This window comes from Athene noctua, chromosome 1 (assembly GCF_965140245.1).
Source record: "Athene noctua chromosome 1, bAthNoc1.hap1.1, whole genome shotgun sequence".
NCBI classification, from domain to species: Eukaryota; Metazoa; Chordata; class Aves; order Strigiformes; family Strigidae; genus Athene; species Athene noctua.
In genome coordinates, this window is record NC_134037.1 from 144,284,327 (window position 1) to 144,303,299 (window position 18,973).

At 45.7% G+C, this 18,973-nt stretch overlaps 1 pseudogene; it reads left to right on the forward strand.

Annotated features, from left to right (window-relative positions):
• The first annotated feature begins 971 nt into the window (after nt 1–971).
• On the forward strand, nt 972–9,371 carry LOC141958050 (OX-2 membrane glycoprotein-like; annotated as a pseudogene).
• The last annotated feature ends 9,602 nt before the right edge of the window (nt 9,372–18,973 follow it).

The following is an 18,973-nucleotide window of genomic DNA, read 5'->3' on the forward strand; positions in this document are numbered from 1 at the left end:
AATCTTTTTTGTCATGTTATGATGTGAGCCTGTCGGCTTCTCCCAACCTATTTGCATGATTCAAGGTTAATCTCTGCAGCAATTCAAGAAAACGTTTTTAATGCTATCATAGTCATGTGGAGCAGTAAGAATTTGCAGAAATGTAAGTCATCTAATCAGAAAGCAGAAATCCGTACAAGTTTGATTAGCAAATGAGGACTTCACAACCTGTGGGCTGAAGTTTTTGCTGGTTTCAGCAACGGGAACACAGCTGGCAGAAAGAGAGACACACAGGCGTAAAAATGACAAAGCAAAAAAGGCACGAAAACAATGACTCAAAAGGGCTGTGTGAGCTATTTTCATATCATCTCAGTTTAAGGCAGAGAGGAAGGGGTGTGCTTGAGGGATGGCAGCTCTATCTTTCCAAGGAACAGGTCTGGGGAAGGAGCATGGACCTGTAGAGATGGGGGTTACCTCAGTGGAGGAGAGGGGAGACCAAGTCTCTGCTTTTTCCCTGAGGCAACATGTGTTCTATGCCCTTGGTTGGGCGCTTGGCTTGCTCTGATCTCCTTACCTGGATAAAGAGTTGTGTTACAGCAGCATCAGCAGCTTCTGGGCCTCCACTGATTAACATGTGGGGTGCAGATCCTAACTGGGTTCTCTGAGTTACATGTTGGGGACATTTGTACTACTTATTGCAGCATGACTATTGAGCTGAGCTCCTTTCCCTGAGCTCAGGTCAAGACCAGGGTGGCCCACAGACATTGGGTGCTCAGCCAGCTTAGAAATCTGGGCTTGTGTTTAGGCTCTTACAAAAACCTAACCTTATGGAAAGGGCGCTTGTGAAGAACCCAGCCTTGTAACCCATTACACCTGCCCATCTAGCAGCCCAGCTGGGAAATCTTCAGTTTGTGGCTCTGACTTTTGTTGTCACGTCCCCTGAAATTTCTGTTATTCAGCTGAGTGCTGGAGGGCCAGGAGGTTTTTACGAGATGCCTATTACCGTATGTGCAGGGAGGGGGAATGTCCCTTGAGTAAGAGCAAAGTGTATAAAAAAGGGGAAGCCATGCTCAATGGATCAGTCGCTCGCTCATCTCGCTGAGTACACAGCTAAGATGATGGTTGCTTGTCTGCTCTTCTCCAGCATCTGGACCATTGCATCAGGTAACTCCCTTGTCTGTCTGTCTGTCTCTCTCATTACTGTGATGGCAGGTGGCCCTGCCGGCCTGCTGCTGTGCCAGTCCCTGCCTGGCATCCCCCCGGGGCCAGCCCAGCAGTGGACGACAGGGCACTTGTGGCACTGCAAGTGACTGCACTGCTCACATGGGGCTTCAGACATGTCACTGCAGGTTGTGCTGACAGCATCCTCTTCTTAATTTACCATTTTATAAGCTGGAGACAGATGTATGAATTTATTGCAATTTGCAGATCATAAACAAGGCAAATGTCCAAATGCTTCCAATGACTCATGTAAATGAAGCTTGATTCCATCTCCTGTGGTGGCTGGGATTTAGGTCAGAGTATGACACTAATTTGCTTTAGCCAGAACAGAATTATTTGTAGTGATGGACATGGTGCTTGTAGGTGTCTGTTCAGGTCACTACAAGTGTGGGTGTGTTTGGTTTTGTAATTAAAACTCAGGTAGAAAAAAATGGATTTGTTTCAAACTAACTTCCCCAATCATGGTTTGTATTCTGCCTATGGCACTACTGAGCTCTGAAAAGCAAATGGCTGGCAGAGCTTCACAGCTGGCTTCTTGGTCTCTGGCAGAGATTTGCCTGGCTACAGCCACATCCACAGAGAGGGCAGGACCTGAGAGAGCTTTGTCAGGTGGGTTAGCCAGGAGTACCTCTGGGCACTGCAGCCACACTCACCCCTCTTTAAAACCTGCAAAGATAGTTCCCTTCCTTGTAAACTGAATTTTATGTTTCCAGTGCTGTAACTGTCCCTGCTGATATGTCCCTTCCCATGCTGATGTACACAAATAAACTTTAAAAACTGTTATCCTAAGAGGTCTGCAGAGCTGAGCTGTCAAACTGGGAGTGTTCATTTTGCCTGCCTGTCTCCTTAATATTTTTTCCACATGTGTCTGTGAATTGTCAGAGGAGACTCATTTTTTTGTTTTTCTTTTCCCTGGAGATCTTTAATATCATGGCATTTATGCTATGAACGTTTTCTGTCTGTGGGTGTTCAGCACGGTCTCAGCTGTTTCCCAGCTGCATGGCCTGAAGTCTGAGATAGGAGGATGGATGCAGTTTGCCTCTGGTCCTCCCTACCTTGATTTTTCCTTCTGGTTTTCTGTCCTCTTGTCAGTCTCTGACATGTGGATACATGCAATAATTTTTAGCAGCTTTACTGATTTGCTTCTTTCTGCACCACGGGAGGGCTTAGAGAGCAGTAATGCACTGATGGCCCTTTGGTTATTAACACGGCCAAATGTTTAGGGAACCTCTCCATGGGTGTCCATGGGATAAGAGTCTTAGCAGACGGAAATAAGTCACTCCCGACACCAGAACTACCCTTCTCGGTGGCACTGTCTGCAGCACAGGTATCAGGCTGTTGAGATGCTTTGTGTGAGGGCTGTCAGGTCCAGCAAATCTCTCAGAGCAATTCTTTCAAGCTGAATTTTCATTTTTTCCCTGGGTGGAGGGGCAGAGACTCTCCAGAGCTGCTCTGCTCAGGAGTGAGGGTGAGGGTCTGGACGGGGCTCTGCTGGGGTTGGATTGCCGAAAGATGGTGGGAAATGCTGAGTCTGGCACCTGCTTCTCCCCCAGGCTCCGTGCAGGTGATGCACAGAAAGGTCCAGTCAGTCCGAGCAGGAGGAAATGTTACTTTTTCATGCCGGTCAGTCACAAAAGAAGATGTGCTACAAGTGACCTGGCAGAAGGAGACAGACGGGGCTGAAGACAACATAGCAACTTATAGTATGATAAATGGCCAAAAGATAGCAAAGGGCTATGTCGGCCACGTGAGCTTTTCCCACAGTGAGTTACAAGCCTCGTCCATCTCCCTTCGTGGAGTTACCCTCCAAGATGAAGGATGCTACAAGTGCATCTTCAACACGTTTCCCTCAGGGGCTGTCACTGGCAGGATGTGTCTCAAGGTTTACGGTAAGGCATCATAATTGCTTACAGGCTGTCATCTGAGACCAAGTTGTTTTCCCTAGGAAAAGCCTTCCCTAACCACTGGTCATTACTAAATTGCTGTGGCAAAGGTGGCTCATCTTCCTCTCTGGCTCTTCTTTCCTCTCTGTTTTTACCTCTGATGGGAAGTCAGTGTTCAACAGTTCTTTACTTTTCTTCCCCTTTAAGTCAACAACAGAGCGATCCAAAAGATGACGCGTAACACATGACTTCCTCCAAGTTTCCCTGGCTGTGTACTGTGCTGACAGCTGGCCTGCCACACTCCTCTGCTTCCTTTCGCTGCTGCTCTCACCTCCTAAGCCTGGAAATCAGGCACTCTTTTCTTACTCTGCCTTCTGTCTTAAAGAAATACAAGGTATTCAAAAGGCTGAGAGGCATATGCATCACCAGAGTATCTGGAAGATGTTTTTGAAGCTTTAGTAAAAATGACAATAGTTAGGCTGGGGTCAGGAAAGGGTTAGGAAAAAAAAAAAAGCTGAAATACAGCACAGCTTGTGGACTTTGCCACATGAACATCTTGTGCGGGTCAACATCAATTAGATTCAAGAAGATAGTTAAAACACAGCATGAGTCGAGGCAGCAGTATTTGACACCTCCATATGAAATTGTCAGCTAGCAAGTATAAGCTGAAATAAAGACAAATAGATGTACCCAAGAGTGAAAAGCTATTTACCTTTTGAGGGGTGGTCTTGGTTTTCTGCCAGTGAGAAAGCTGAGACATTAAACATGCCCTGAAGACACCCTGTTGCCTCCTGACTTTCTCATTGGTGACTCTGCTGTGGGGACGTTGGCCAAAGGTCATGTCCCATGTGGAAAATATTGGTGTCTGGAGCCTGCCACTGGTGGCATGAAACTTGCAGAGTATTTTGTTTATCCCTAGTACTTTCTGCTGACAAAGACACAGACACGTATGCCCACACATGTACCCATGTGCCAGGAGTCCTCTGCATGGAAAAAAAGATGCCCCTGGCTTATAGGGGAAAGATGACTTAAACAATAGGGGAAAGTGGGGTGAGGGGAAGTACAAGGGAAAACCAAGCCTGGGACAAAAGTTCTTTTTCTTCTCTCTTGGAAAAGCTCCTAGAGCAGAAAAGAGAAATTAGGAGAAATTTGCTCAGTATTTCAGATATGAAGAGGAAGGTGTTCCTAAAGATACCCAGCCCTGAGTCATTTAGAGGCTAAGCACTGATTATACATTACAGGAAAATATGGAAGTGCCTTGCAGAGGGATTCCATTCTTGTTAATCGTGTAAATCTAAACACAGAGTTAGATTTGCTTTGTTTTGTTGTTTCCTTGGTTTGTTATCCAAGTGGGGGAAATATTTCCCAAAGTCATGAGCCTTGTGGCTATGGTTCATACTTCACCAGAGCACTACTTTAAAAGAAAAAAAGTTTTTCTGCGGCCACACACACTCCTGCAAGCATCTCTTCCTGTGCCTCAGATGAAAACCCATCAACTGAGAAGGGCTTCACTTTTCTCGTGGGCAGGCATGAACCCTCTGCTCCTGCTGCACTGGCACAGGCCCAGGGGCCGCTGCCAGGGGCCAGCTCATGGGGGCCACCGTGGCCTCCCTGAAATGTGCTTTATCGAACATGGCCTCAAGGGTCACCGTGTATAAACTGTTTGGCACTGTGAGAGAAGATTTTGGTTCACATATGGTGTATTTCATTGAAGCTAATTTATGCAATGCTACTTAAAAGCCACAGTCTTACTCCCTTATTCCCCAACTCATAACGATGGGAAGAACTTGTCTGAAGAAGCCCAGAGGATTCCCCGGGGTGGAGCATGAAGCCAGCAGGAATCTCCCAAGGCTCAGGGATTCAGGGCAAGGTGAGCAAGACAGAGTCACCAGCTGAAAATGCAAAGCTGCCATGTCTTTGCCCTCCAGAGGGGACTGCCAGGGAGTTTACAAGCTGGTAATTGCCCAACTGCAACAGCCTTTGCAAAAGGGGCTCTTCCAGGACAGGCACCGTCACTGTGTGACAAGGGGAAGTGAAACTGCGTAAGAACTGGGTATAACACTCTGTAAAAAGAAAAAGGTATGTCTGATGGAATCTCAGACCTGCCTGGCTGAAAACAGAACACCCAAGAAGCAGCAGAACTTTCCTACCTTGTAGCCAAACACATTTTGGAACAGAATAGTTTAAAGTAGGCTTGGTGGGTCTTTTTTGAACAGCCTGCTCACCTTGCCCCTCTGTTTTGCTTTGGAAATGTTTTGTCAACTCTCACCACTAAAGAGAATGAGAATGAAACTCAGGAAGGGGATCAAAGAGAGGGGGTTATGCTACACAAGAATGGGCAAAACTTGCAGAGTCACAAAATTCCCTGGGCATTTGCTGGGCCATCTTCAGAGACCTTCTGCCTTCATTGTAGATGACACCATTCACCTGGAAGTCTTGAGCACAGCAGAGAGATGCCATCACAATTTGTTAGATAAGGAAACCGAGGCACAGTGTTGCTGGTAAACACCCATAGGTTTAGAAAAGGCTTTCTGTCATCACGAGACATACTGTAATTCCTAAAATTATTCTATCAGTCTCTCTGAGACCACTGTCAAGCCTTCAGACATTAAAAGTTCATCATGACCTGACAGTCCCCCTTTAATTACAGAAGACCATTACAGATAAGCAAAGCTGATATACTTCACTGGGAAGTCCCTTTTACAAATCCTTGGGAAGACTGCCACAGTCACAGAATTAGGGAACATTTGCATTACTGCTCTGCAAGAGCTACTAAAAGAAGTACTTGCATACTGACTCTCCTGCGGTACTTCTTCACTGGAAGAAAATATTTAGATGAAAGGCAAAAGAAGTGGTTACTTTAAGTGTATGTGTCAAACACCACCAGCAGGCATATGCTAACAAACAGCGTAGCAGGACTTCACTGCAAAAGCAAGCACTTACACATTTTGAATGTGCATCTATTACAGACACTTGCTAATGGGAAGCTCAACCCTACAGGATTTTTTCACATGATAATCATTCCTTGGGATCCAATGTGAGAAGAGAGAGGGTTGCTTAGTCAGAAGAACAGCAGGTGTGGAGTGCATGTGTTTCTTCCAAGATACTGAGCAATTTTTCTCATCCCCTCTGGAAACCTCTGTGACAGCTTTCCTTTACTACTTTTGGATGTTGCATCTAATATTTGAAGTTAATGCTGTGGGTGGATAGGCTATTTTTATGCATCCCGTGAGTGAAAGAAGAAGTTCAGAGGTCATTTATTAATCAAAACATAAACTGTTTATGACACTTGTCTTTTCGTACATGGGAGATTTTAAGAAATTCCAGCTGAAATCCCCCTGCACTTTTTGTTGCTCTCAGAGAAACACTAGTGGATTTCATCAATCCTGTGGGGTTTGAGTTTCTGTCTATGGGTGATGCAAAAAATGAGAAATACACTTTTTTTTTTTTTCTAGGCAGTAAATAAATGAGGTCTAGCCATAAAAAAAAAAAAAAAAAAAAAAAAAAAAAAGGCAAAAATGATGATATAGAATGTCTTGCTTCCACTCTCTGTCAGTTATGGCTTGGAGGATCCAGACAACCTTGTGAGGTACATCTGGAATTGTACCAGGAGGTTATAGGCACCGTTATGCATCTGACACAAGCTTTTTCTCCCTTTCACTGGATCATTTGGTGTCTGCTACACTTCATTCATAAGCAAATCCTTGTTTACCTCCTAAAAGTAAAAGGAATATTTTTTTTCCTAAGAAGAATAAACTGATTTTTTTGTTGTTGCTTAAAAGTAGGATCACTAAATGATAGTCATATGTTTGCTAGTGTTGGGGCAAAAATTAATTTCAGCATAAATATTGTGCTGACCATTGATTGTTATTTTTGCTATGTAAATAGTAACATGTAGTACTACTATATATAGTAATAGATACTTCTTTAATTAGAGGGCATTCATATTGACTCAAACTTGAATGAAACTAGAATTACCACTGCACTTAAATGGTTAAAAAAAGTAATATTCTCAGAAACAGGGACCTAGAAGTAGAGTGTGGTTTGGACCCCTGTGCCATCTGCACAGGCATGGAAGTAGAAGGCAGGCTGGTGAGCTGCCATACAGAAACCTGGGGATTGCACTCCCAAACGGAGCTACATGCATTTAGAGATCTTGGACTGAGCAAACTGAGCTAATTAGACTGGCTCTGAGCAGCAGCTTGGACTAGATGACCTCCAGAGGTCCTTTCTGACCTAAATTATGGCATGATTTGACAGCCAAGGAATAAATAGGTGATTTTTGCACCGGGGATAGATGTGTCCTTATGTGTTCAGATCTCCCCTGGAATTCTACTCAAGTTGAAGGCAGTTTCCTATACTCCTTTCTTTATTCCTTGCAAATACTGTTTGAATAAATAGGAATCAACAAGCAGGCTTCACATGAGTGAGTAAGCATGAAGGATGTCTGTAGTTCATCCTTCTCACTAAGAATAAATGTGACAGCATCCACAAATCCTCTAGGGTGAGAAGGGGTTCAGAAGAAATGATCTTTAATGAAGGTTTTGAGGGGTGCCATGACATTCTCAAAACCCGACACTAGAGGGAAGTTGTACAAGCACAAAGCCTCCACAGGTGAAATCCTGTGGTGTAACCCCATACAAATTCGCTGCTACTGTCTTGCATACATAGATGCACTTAGTCCTTTGGTCCACAAGCCTACATATCTCAAACAGCAGTAAAGCTAATCCTGCAGATACATCTAAGGGAAAAGATCAAGAATCTTGACTCACTGAAGCAGTTCAGCCCTTTCAGAGGGAGGAGGCCATGTGGTTTTATGGTTTTACTACCTGTTGCTTTTTACTTGCCCATAATCACCACTTCTCAGTTGGGATGCAGCAGTTCTGCCATTAATAACAGAATTGAAACAGGATGCTTCTACTCTTTTATACTTTGTTTTTTTTTTTTTTCCAAGCTCTTCTTTTCCAAACTGCTGCCTGATCACTTTCATGCTTATTTGTCACTTTGGGGGTGGCTTTGTCGTGTTGGGAAGGGAGAGGCAAGATTATCCTCCAAGACATCTGTGATAAACACAGATGCTCTTTGCTCAAATATGAGCAGAAAGTAATGAATTTTGTCGCTGTGTTTTATAGCCATCTTGGACCACAGAGTGGAGGCTAAGCTTATACCCAGTCCAGACAAAGCTGAGAAATCTGAGAAACTGGTGGGGATAAGCTGCTCAGCAACAGGGAAACCAGCTCCAAAAATCACCTGGCACCTTCCCAGCATCCTGCAGCAGAAACCAAAGGAGTACCACATCAAGCTTGGCAACCAGACTGTAACTGTCATCAGCAATTTCACTCACACCCACTCCAAAATCCTCCACGAGTACCCCATCGCCTGCATGATCCAACACCCTTCTCTAAATGTGACTCTGGTCCTGCCCACAGACAGCCTGGTGCAGGGTCAGTATGTAATCCTGCTCCTGCCCTGGAGTGGGGAGGAGAACATGAAACACCTGGGGTAGATCAGGAAACTCCTCAGAAGGTTGGGAGCAGGTGGAGAAGGCACCTGGAAGAGCAGCCAGGGCTGGGTTTAGGAGGGACGGAGGAGGTGTCGAGGACCATCCAGACTTACTGCTCACCCGCTCCCCTACACACCATGATGTGCCCCAGCTTCCCTGCCTCTGCAAGGACTTGCAGGGTTTCCCTGTCACGTAGCCAGACACGAACAAGACATGCTGGCTTTGGGTAGGTTGGAGGGGCTGGGTGCTGCATGCCTGATGGCAGCATCGGACCCCAAGCACAAGTCTGCTGGTGGTTCCCCTTGTGTGTGTGCTGGCGTGTGCTCCCAGTGCCCCTGTCCACTCCATCTTACCCAGGGCACTGGCCAAGGGATGTCTGAAATGGCTTGGGCGTGGTTTTATTTTCTCCATGCACAAACTGAATACCCGTTGCTTTCCCCACAGGTCCAGACAGCAGCATGGCACCTGCCATTGTCATTGCAGTGGGGGTGCTGGTCCCCCTGACTGCTCTTCTCCTGCTCGGCTGCCTCTTCTGCCGCTGCCTCGGGCACCTACGTGACCCGGAGAGAAACCCAGCCTGGCCGTGCTGGGTAGGTCTGCCTTTCCCCAGGGTGCTGCAGGGCTCGCCCCCACCCGTCACAGGGCTCGACAGCGGGGCCCAGCTGTGCCCGGCCACCCCAGCGGTGGCTGCGTGCTGCCCAGCCCAGGCTGTGTTGGAGAGGGACGAAGGGATTAGTCCCCAGCCAGATGGCTGGGTAGCAGCATGCTGGGAAGGGGAAACCTGAACGTGCTTAGCCAAGCCCATAGGCATCCAACAGCGATGACACCTAGAAAACATTCGCTTTCTCAATGACAAGGCATGCTGCAGGGGAAGCATCGCTCTGTTACTAATTTGTGCGCAAAATAGTTGTGCAAGCAGTGGCTGTACTCATGCACGATTCTTCTAAAACAACCACCCTCCAGCATGGCCAAGGCAGCTCATGGAGGAAGCAGCTTCGAGGATGTGTCTCAAATAAAATGGGGTCTTAGGCGAAGAGTGTGCCTCTGTGAGGAAAGCCCAAGACACTGCACTGCAGCAGGGGCTGAGATGCTGCTGGTTGTCCTCTGAGGCTGTCCTGACACAGGGGGTAAAGGATACAAGCTTGAGGTGAGGGTAAACTGAATGAGGTGGCATTGTTTCAGAAAATCATAGCATTTTTGTGCTGAAGGCACCTCAGCCTCCTCATGGAATATGCCTAGAGTGTGTACCCTGACTTCTGATGAGCATTTTGGAGCGAAAGAAGCAGTGGGAGGAAATGTGATATATGTCTTCTGTGGGCACCATGCTTCTAGGTCCAAGCTGGAGCCTGCTGGAGGGGTTGTGAGGGGAAAACTTCAGTCTCCCATCACACAGAGGTTTATGAGGACCCATTTGGTAACACAAGTAGCCAGGATTTTACCCTCACACTGAAAACTTCCATGTATTTTGAAGAAGGAAAAAAACCCCAAACACCTCTCTTCTGTTAGGTCCTTCCTGCCTGTACCAAGCCCAAGAAGTGTGGGCAGTATGGAGCTGCAGGCAGGCGGGCTCCCATGGTGCCCCCCCATCCCCGGCACACTGCTGAACACCTGAGTAGCTGCCCACCCTACACGTGTGAGAGACAAACATCTTACAACAGCACCTCGGACTTTCCAGCAAACCTGCTGTGACTCACTCCAAGAGGAATACAAAAAAAGGACTATTTATAAATAGATATTTATTTTTTTACACGATAATATTCCATTTTTTAGAAAAAAACCTGTAAAGTATTTATTTGAGACTCAGGCTGGATGCATGGATCTGCATTATGAAACTCATGTTTTGTTTTTTTCTGGGGTTTTGAATATTAAGTTTACTCCTTGCCAATATTTTAACGTTGCAAGCTCAAAACTGGGTGGGGGATTATCTGAAACAGTGCAGCATTTTGTAGGGGTGCTGGCCTGGGAGGTTTTGCTGATGATCCAGAGGAGACCCCACCAGGAGCCAGGGTGCAGAAAACTCGTGGAGCAGCCTAGTATGCTGATGTGAACTTCAGGTGTTGAACCTGCTCCCCAAAGGGTACGAGAGATCAGGCAAAGACTGCATCTGGCCTGAAATTGTAACCCAGGTGCCAGGAGTGACAGGCTTCAGGCCAGGAGTCATCAGGCACAGGGAAGGTGCCAACTCTGACTTCCACCAACCTTTCCTAGAAAGTAATGCAAAAGCAAAGGGCACATAGATGTTTCCTTCTCCCCTCCTTCTGTGCTTTTCACAACCCCCTTCTTAATTTCCCTAATCCATCACAGCTGCCTTATGTTTCCAGGCATCCCATCTGCCTGCAGGAGGCTGTAGGGAAGTAAAAGGGCAGTTGGAAGAGTAGTAAACTGTCTGGTGTGTCATGGTGCAGTGGCAGGTGAGTGCAGTGAGAAACAGGAGGCTGGTAGGAGTGAGGAGGTAGGTGCTGCATGTGGGCAGATGTACATCAGAGCAGGACAGCAAGTGTTACTTACTGCTGAAATTCATTGCTTATAACCTGTACATCAGATATGAGCAGTTCTGTAATTCTCTGACTCCCACCCTATGCTCATGAAATCTTTCCTTGTAGGCCCAGGGAATGAGATATGAGCCCACCCAGCTGGTGTGATCTTGTGGGCAGCATGAAGACAGCCAGTGCAGGCTGATTCTTCTCCTGGCTTCCCGGAGCAAGTCCATGTCATCTGGTTTTTTCCTCACCCATCTATTTCAAATGTGTATCCCAGATGAATCAGACTGAGTTGTAGTCAAAAAGCCAAGTAACCTAAAATGAAAGCAAGTGGGTGAGTTGAGAATGAATAAATATAGTCCTTGTCATAAAATGCTTTTTTAGGCTCCCTAATGCTTAGTAATAGCGCAGCTGGTGAGTGTGGGGAAAGGGGAACTGGCTGCAACTGTCACAACCAGGAATTTTTCTCCTGAGACCCGTAATTGCCAAAGGAGGAAGCCACGTTTTGTCCAAGCTTTCCCGCCATTGCAGCTTAATTTCCTCCTCCCCTGTGAGGGAAGGGGCCAGGGGAGAAGCAGGTTTTTTCCCCCAGGTTGGTGGTTCACCGGGGGCAGAGGGCAGGGCTCAGCCCCAGCACTCCCCTGATTGAGCTGAGCAGTGTCTGCCCTCACCACTGAGCAGAGTCCCCACTCATGCTTAAGGGTTTTTTTGAGAGGGTTTTTTGAGTTTTAAAAGAAGGTTTCTGCTCATGTTTAAACTTTTTTTTAAAGTCTTTTTTTAAAAAAGAGAAATTACTTTTTCACAGAATCAGGGAGTCTGAACAAGGGTAGTGAAAAGGATTTGCAGAGGGAAGGGAGAAAAGGCACAAAATTGGCAAGGAACCTTTGTAAACCCAGGATGATTGCAGACATTACCTATTCTTATTTTCTCCAAGCTGATCACCTGGAGTAGGGGAAAGCAGGATTTGGAGTAATGAAAATATCTGTTTACATGCAGGATTTTAGTTTCTTTTACTATTTAGCTGAATGTTGAATTGTGAAAAGCTTTTGTAGGTTTGTACTTATGAGTACGATAGGACTAGAGACCATGTAAAAGAGGAGGATGCTTACAAGCAAAACACTGTACAAAAAAGGAAGATAGCCATTTATTTGTCTTTAGTGATATTGGAATGAGAAGAGCAAATGACATACAAAGGCAGAACACTTAAACCCAATACATGTATATGACTTCATGCTATTTAAAGCCAGCTCCTAAAATGCAATGCCATAAAATGTTATATGCTAGTAATGTGGAGTTTGGCTTCATGTAGAAATGAGTGTGAGCATACACACTGTGTATAATTAACTGTCTCTTAGCTGGTAAAAACGGTACAAAATAGATACAAACCACCTTTCAGGGAAAAAAACAAGTGTGCGACTGAGGGGATCAGAAGATTTTACTGTGAGTGAATAACATCCCAACTGCTATTCTGAGGTATCTTTGTGATCATCTTGTGTTTGTCTGTCCAGTTATCTCTGTTAACAATTTGGCAGTAATTCTTTGGAGGTTATATTGCAGATGGGTTTATACAGATAGTATTTATGTTGATAAATAGTATCTAGGCTGTGAAATGTTGCAAGTTTTGAATAGGTCTTGAGAACTAAAAATAAACTAATAAGAAATTAAAGTTGGATGGACTGCTCTATTTTGCTGCTCCAATATGATTGATATGGAGCAGGTTAGCTTTATAAGCAAACAGAAGCAGAGCATATTTTTCAAAGCTTACTCTACAGGAATGTTCTGAGCTACTGTTGTCACCATCAAAAAAGAAGACCCAAAATGCAAAAAGCCCATGTTTTTGTCTGTTCCATGGCTAGGCAGTTGTCTGTCTGACCCAACCCTGCTTTCAGCCAGCTCCTGTCACTGCAACCTGTCCAGCCCTGGGCAGAAGTGGTGTTGATGCAAAGCATAATTTTTCCTAACAGATGCAAAAAGGGTAAGCAGGAGCACCATCCTCCTGCTTGCCTCTTACTTGAGTAAAACTGGCTCTGGGTAACGTTTTTGCAAACCAAATGGGATTATTTAGCCTGCATCTCTCGGCTCTGGGATCCTTAGATCTTGACATTAGCCAGCTTGGGTTAAACTTTAAACTCATGTAGGACCTTAAGACAGTGTCCTTTTAAAATGTGTATTTTGTATTTATATATATTGGTATGTAATAAAGGGTCCTCAGGCAGGATAAAATGTCCAGGTTGCTGTTTTGGCATGCCAGGCTGTTTCAGAGATGTAATCTGATGGTATTTTTCTCTGCCTGGGTACCAGGCTCCCCATTTTAAGAGAGCAGTAAGGCATAAAGGAATCATCCCAGCAGATTTGTATGAACATGTGACTATGAAATGTAGCTGAAATGCTGCCCTTAGACATTTTACAAGTCACTGGCTGAGACAGGAAGAATATTCTTTTCCCAAAACCGCTGCTAGTAGAGGGATGGAACTGAATCCACACAGTAAAAAGGAACTTTGTTTTGGTGATAGAAGATTGAAGGCGTCATTCATAATTTCTCTGTTGTGTGAGCCTGACGGAATGAGTCATCAACTAAATACCACACCAGTAGGGTTTTTTTATGAACTCAGACATGGAAGAAAATATAACCTATTGTTTTTCATCTGGTTTTCAGCACTGAGACCCTGCAAATCTGTGGAAATAACAGAGTTGCACTAATTGACTTCATTTTTCTCTTTCATAAATGATACTATTGAACCAGGCAGATAAAAATCAAGCATGTTTTTGTTTTCTCTCTTAGTATACCAGAAAATACTCATATCTTGGAAGCCATACAAACGGCCTTCCCATATCTCCGGTGCTTTCATCTTTGCTCATATAAAACTGTTTTTGAAAGTAGCACTGGACTTGTTCAAGGTGTTTGCAGATGGACTCTTGTAGTCTGTTCAGCTTTGAAAAAAACCACCTGAAATTTCTGGAAAGCCTGAGGGAATCCTTAGTCTAAGACCCATACATGATACAAACAGAGTTTTGACTTCTCTAATTTGTCAGAAGCTGCAGTCCTTAACTACCCTAAGGAAGGGGATGAAAAGGCAGCTTGTCTAGTAAAAGTACACTTGAAATTGTACATGAAAGACTAAGATGCAGTGAAAAGCTGGCAGAAAAACCCTACACTTTCAGACTAAAAATTAGAGGGTTTTTTCAATCAGAATGTTTTATTTGATATTATCATTCAAGTAAGTTACAGAATGTCCATCATCTCATCATAAACACCAGGGTTACAATTTAGGCTTAAATAAACCAATTTGCCTTGACCCTCCTTGTCTGCAGGAATGTAGCTATTTTCTTAAGTGAGATTGCGGTGATTTTTTAGCTGCCCATCAGCTGAGTAAAAAGAAATACCTTTGTTTGCTACAGGTTTTGCTTTAAATACCAGAACCTGTACACATAGAAGAGAAAAGATGGCCTGTCCTGGTATAGTTTTCTGAAGATCTTTGCCTATCTACTTCAGAACAGTTTAATTTTAAGGGTATTAAATGCAGGCTGTCTCCTTTCTAGAAAGGATTTATTAGAAGCAAGGTATCAGTTATTTACTCAATGCTTCAGTATTTATCTGTGTATATGACTTCAAAATTTCTTTCTGAAAATCTTTATTGTAAAGATTTCTGAACACGTCAGGACAATCAGAAAGCATTCCTCAGTCTAGCTCAGGCTGCATGGCGAAACCAAGACCTTGCCCCATCACCAACAGAAACTGCTGAGCTCCCTGCAGGTTCCTCTGGGGTAGAAGACTTCTGAATAGGATGCAAAAGGAAGGGGGCCAAATCCTGGGTCACTGGTAATAATATCCCAGTCTGAAGCAGGCTCTCCAGTTGGCTCTGTCCCAGCAGAAGGAACTTGTGGTCATCATGCAGTTTTAACTCCTCTAGTCTCAGGTTTGCGACTCTGTATCATTCTGCTGTGGAACTGGCAGATGTGGATTTAGAGGCCAACTTGGAAAAACTGAAGCCAGAAGCACCAAGAAACACCACCACTCATCACTGGGACAGATGTGTTTCCTGAAAGGTGGGAGGGAAGGTCTATGGATCCTCTACTTGATTCTCTGCAGCTTCCTTCATTCCTTTAGCACATTTCTTCTTCCTTTGCTCTTTTTCTGGTCCATGGAATCCAGGGCTGATGTACTATCCATTTCTGTTGCAAACAACAGAATGTTTGTCCTTTGCTTTGCTGTTACCTGACTCAGCCACATAGTTTGTCTCTCCTGGTCTGCTTGAGGTTGTTTCCCCTCCCAGATGTTATTCCATCTCATCACAACTTTGAAGATGCTGTCCTCTTGCCTGGATCACCCCTCCTCTGCTGGGCACCCCTTTCCCTTCTCCATCCAGGGTTGTCACAGGGCTGAGTTGGGAAGTGGGAGTCGGGGAAGGAGAGGGGACCAGGGCAAAAGGGCACATGCAGATCCTGAGGGCAGTGGAAGGGTCTCTAAGTGAAGCCAAATGGGGGAATTAATTCCCCTGGAAATCTTTCAGGTTGGCAGTTTGTTAGAAAACAAGTCTTTAGGACTTGGCTTCTTCCAGGAGACACACTTCTCACAAGATTAGCTTTGCAATGAGAATGTTATCTGAGCTCTATACTGCTCTGTGGCCTCTCACTTCTGTGGGGCATTACAGCCAGGGAAGGAGAGTGCTGGGCACAGCTGGGAGACGGTGCTGTGGGAGGGAGCTGGCACTGGGTATTGGTTTCTGATCAAAAGTATAAGATCTCCATACCCTCCTAACTGAAGTAAACAGGGAATGAAGGGGGTGAACCCTTTCAGTGACAACCTGCTCTCAGAGTGTATGCACAATGTTTGCCAGGCTGATGTCTGCCCTTCTTGGCTCAGCAGCCAGCATGTCTGGGCTTGCAGCCAGGAGTGAGCCAATATTTCCTTTCCTGCTCTCCCTTTCATCTACAGGCTGTGATCAGAACCAGGGTGCCCTTTGGTCTCTGGCAGAGCTGAGAACAAGAAACATGAACCAAAAGAAAGGGGGAGAAAATACAGCGCTGTAAAACTGCTGATGGACAGTCTTTCTCTTCACTTGTAATTCTCCTCTTTGGCACTAGCAGAAATAGCAAAACTAAAGTCTGAAAAAGAGAGTGGCCCCCAGAAGGTCATCTTTTCAATTTAATCCTATGGCAGCTCTGCAGACTTTAAATTTTTAAATTTTTTTTCTTCAGAAAATAAGAATTAATTAATTAAGGTCAGACTCTCCAGTACTTACAATCCATACACACTGCTTTATCTGAGAATTTGAAAGCATTGAGGTCTGGCTTGGACAAACAGTCTTCTGGGATAATTATTTTTAAACAAACAACTGCATCTTCCAGGGCCTTTGGTAAATGCCTGAAAGGAGAAAAACAGCTCTTTTCTTTTTGTGTGCAAGGTTCAGGAACTACATAAAATAAAGCAAAAGTTGGGGAGGAGGGATGTGGAAAACAGTGTAAGAAGTCGAACAGGTTGTGTTTCAATAATCCAACCTGTTACCAGGACGTTTTAGAGGTGCAAGTGCCATTTTTGTATGTCGTTATTTTGTATGTGAGCAGGTGGTGGCGTGTTTTGCCCCACAGCATGCAGCTGGCTGGTAGGATCCTTGCCCAGGTAAAAAAGGAGTGAGATTCAGAGGGTAAAGGTTATTGCTGTTGTAATAAAAATATCCACACCGATTTTGCTGCCTGCGTAATGAAGAGTTTCTAGAATGGGGGAAGTGAGCACAGTTTAAGGCAATTGCACAAATCTCTCCTCTCACATAGGAAAGAAATTGAAGCTATTCCTCCACAAAACTCTTTAGGCATGTTACCCAATACTGGTGCCTGCACCTGGGTCTGTTTTCCCATCTCCAACCAGGCTCTGTGGACAGATGAGAGAGGAGCACATCTGTTCTGTTCTGTCTACTGTACCTTGGGTGCAAGATCCACGTTGCAGTGGTATTTCTGTCAGCTGTTTAGCAGTAGCTAGGGCTGGATTTTTGCTCGGAGCAGTGAGCTCACTTCCCCATGCAGCTGCCCATGTGCATTCAGCATGATCACCTCCATTTGCTCTTTGGTCCTCCTAACACTGGAAAATCCTTGTGTGACCTTCACAGCATCCTCTCTTGTCCTTACCCTCTCTTTTTTGTCTCAAGTTGCTTCTGCAAGAAACATTGTTTTTGCTGAGGTTTTTTGCTTTGTCAATAAAGGGCCTGAATTTGGGTGGTGATTCTGACCCTGGGAAAGGGGACATAAGTGAGTTGCCAAGGCGTTCTCTACTATGTGCCACAGAGTTTGCTGCAGAGCATCACTCAGCAGGCGCCTGGGGTCTTGCTCCAAGTCAGAGAGGTGGGTCCCAAATGCTCCTACCTGGCTGCTCCTCTGGGGTGAGGCAGCTCCTTCTGCCCAGAGCAGAGGTCTGGGAAAGGAGACTGAGATGGCAGCCAGCATCAGAGGGGATAGAGCCAGGGAAGGGGAGAAAAGGTGAAAATCCCTGAGGAACCCTGTGCAAAGGCTCTGACGTGGTGGCTCTTTGCCTGCAGCACAAGCTGGTGCTGTGAGGCCCAGCGAGAGGCTGGACCGAGCCTCTTTCCTAACGGAGGTGTTGGGAGGGATGTGCTGGAGTCCATCTCACAGTTTTATGAGTTAATCTACAAAGTTAGGGGGGGAGAGGGAAATGTTAACCCATGGCAACCTGTGAAAAATTCAAAACATTATGCTGCCCTTCCTGATGGAGGGAAGAGTCAAACTAATACATAGAAGATATGAACAGAGACAGTATGTTTATGGTATTTGCTTCTCATATTTTCCTGTAAGATAGCTTTTTCCCTTTCTTACGGAAAAACCAAGAAAAAATTGCATAGAGTATGGTGGGTATCCTTCTCTAAATACAGCTAGGAACTTCACACGGTGCTTAATCTTACTACTGGATTACCATGTGGCCAGGAAGTGTGCTGTGTGGTTTTACAGCAAAACCCTCGGGCACAAAACCTTGCCCTTGAGCCCAGGAGCATTGTTGCACCCCTAGCTTTCCCTTTCTGGAATTACATGGGATGCAAACGCATTTGGGGTGGGGAGACTTCAGCCAAACCTGCCCTCTGCAGACACTGCTTTCATAATCAATTCACATTGTGGGGTTGGTTTGCTTGAGGTTGGGTGAAGCGGTGGCACCTGCAGGTGTCACCATGCTGCCCTCTTGGTGGAGAATCATCTGTTCTTGCTTGTGAGTCCTGTGTGCCAGATCCAGGGGAGGAAAGCGACCGCCCTGAGGACCCAGGAGTGGTGCCCAGCATGGTGCTCCACAAGCTGCAGAGGCGGTGATCCACAGGCAGCACCTCCCTGCCAAAGAGAAAGGGAGAGGAGGCTGTCAGGGGCCTCTGGCCCCTCGTTTCTTCCTTCTTCACCAGCCACCACCCCTGCTAACCAGGAAGATCCCACATTTACACCTTGCAAGGTACAAGACCTGATGGCACTCACAGAGGAGCTCAGCAGCGTGGGACTCATGGGGGCAACAGCAAGCTTTGCTGCTGGGGAAAAAAAAAGGGGAGGGCGCTGTTTATTTCCAGCTCTGGTAACCAGTGCTGTCAGCAGGGAGGCGAAGTTGTGCTATTGCTCAGCCATCTTGCTGAGATTAATGATTGACCAGACCCCCCCGGGGAGAGATTGAGGTGAAAATTCCCACGTGACTGGCTGCTCCCCGCCAACCCAACGCTGCTGATTGGCCTTCGAGGAGCGCTTTGACAAAAGGCGCCAAATTTCACTGTCCTCCTGGGTATGTGGCTGCTCTCTGAGGAATGCTGGAAAAGGGGGTGAGCTTTCCTGGGCGGTTGTTCTGTCCCACGATGCTTTCCCCCCTTCTTCGCTGGGCTGAAATCTGCCTGCTGCTGCTCTGTGGAGGCTGCCAGCCGGAGGAGCCGGCG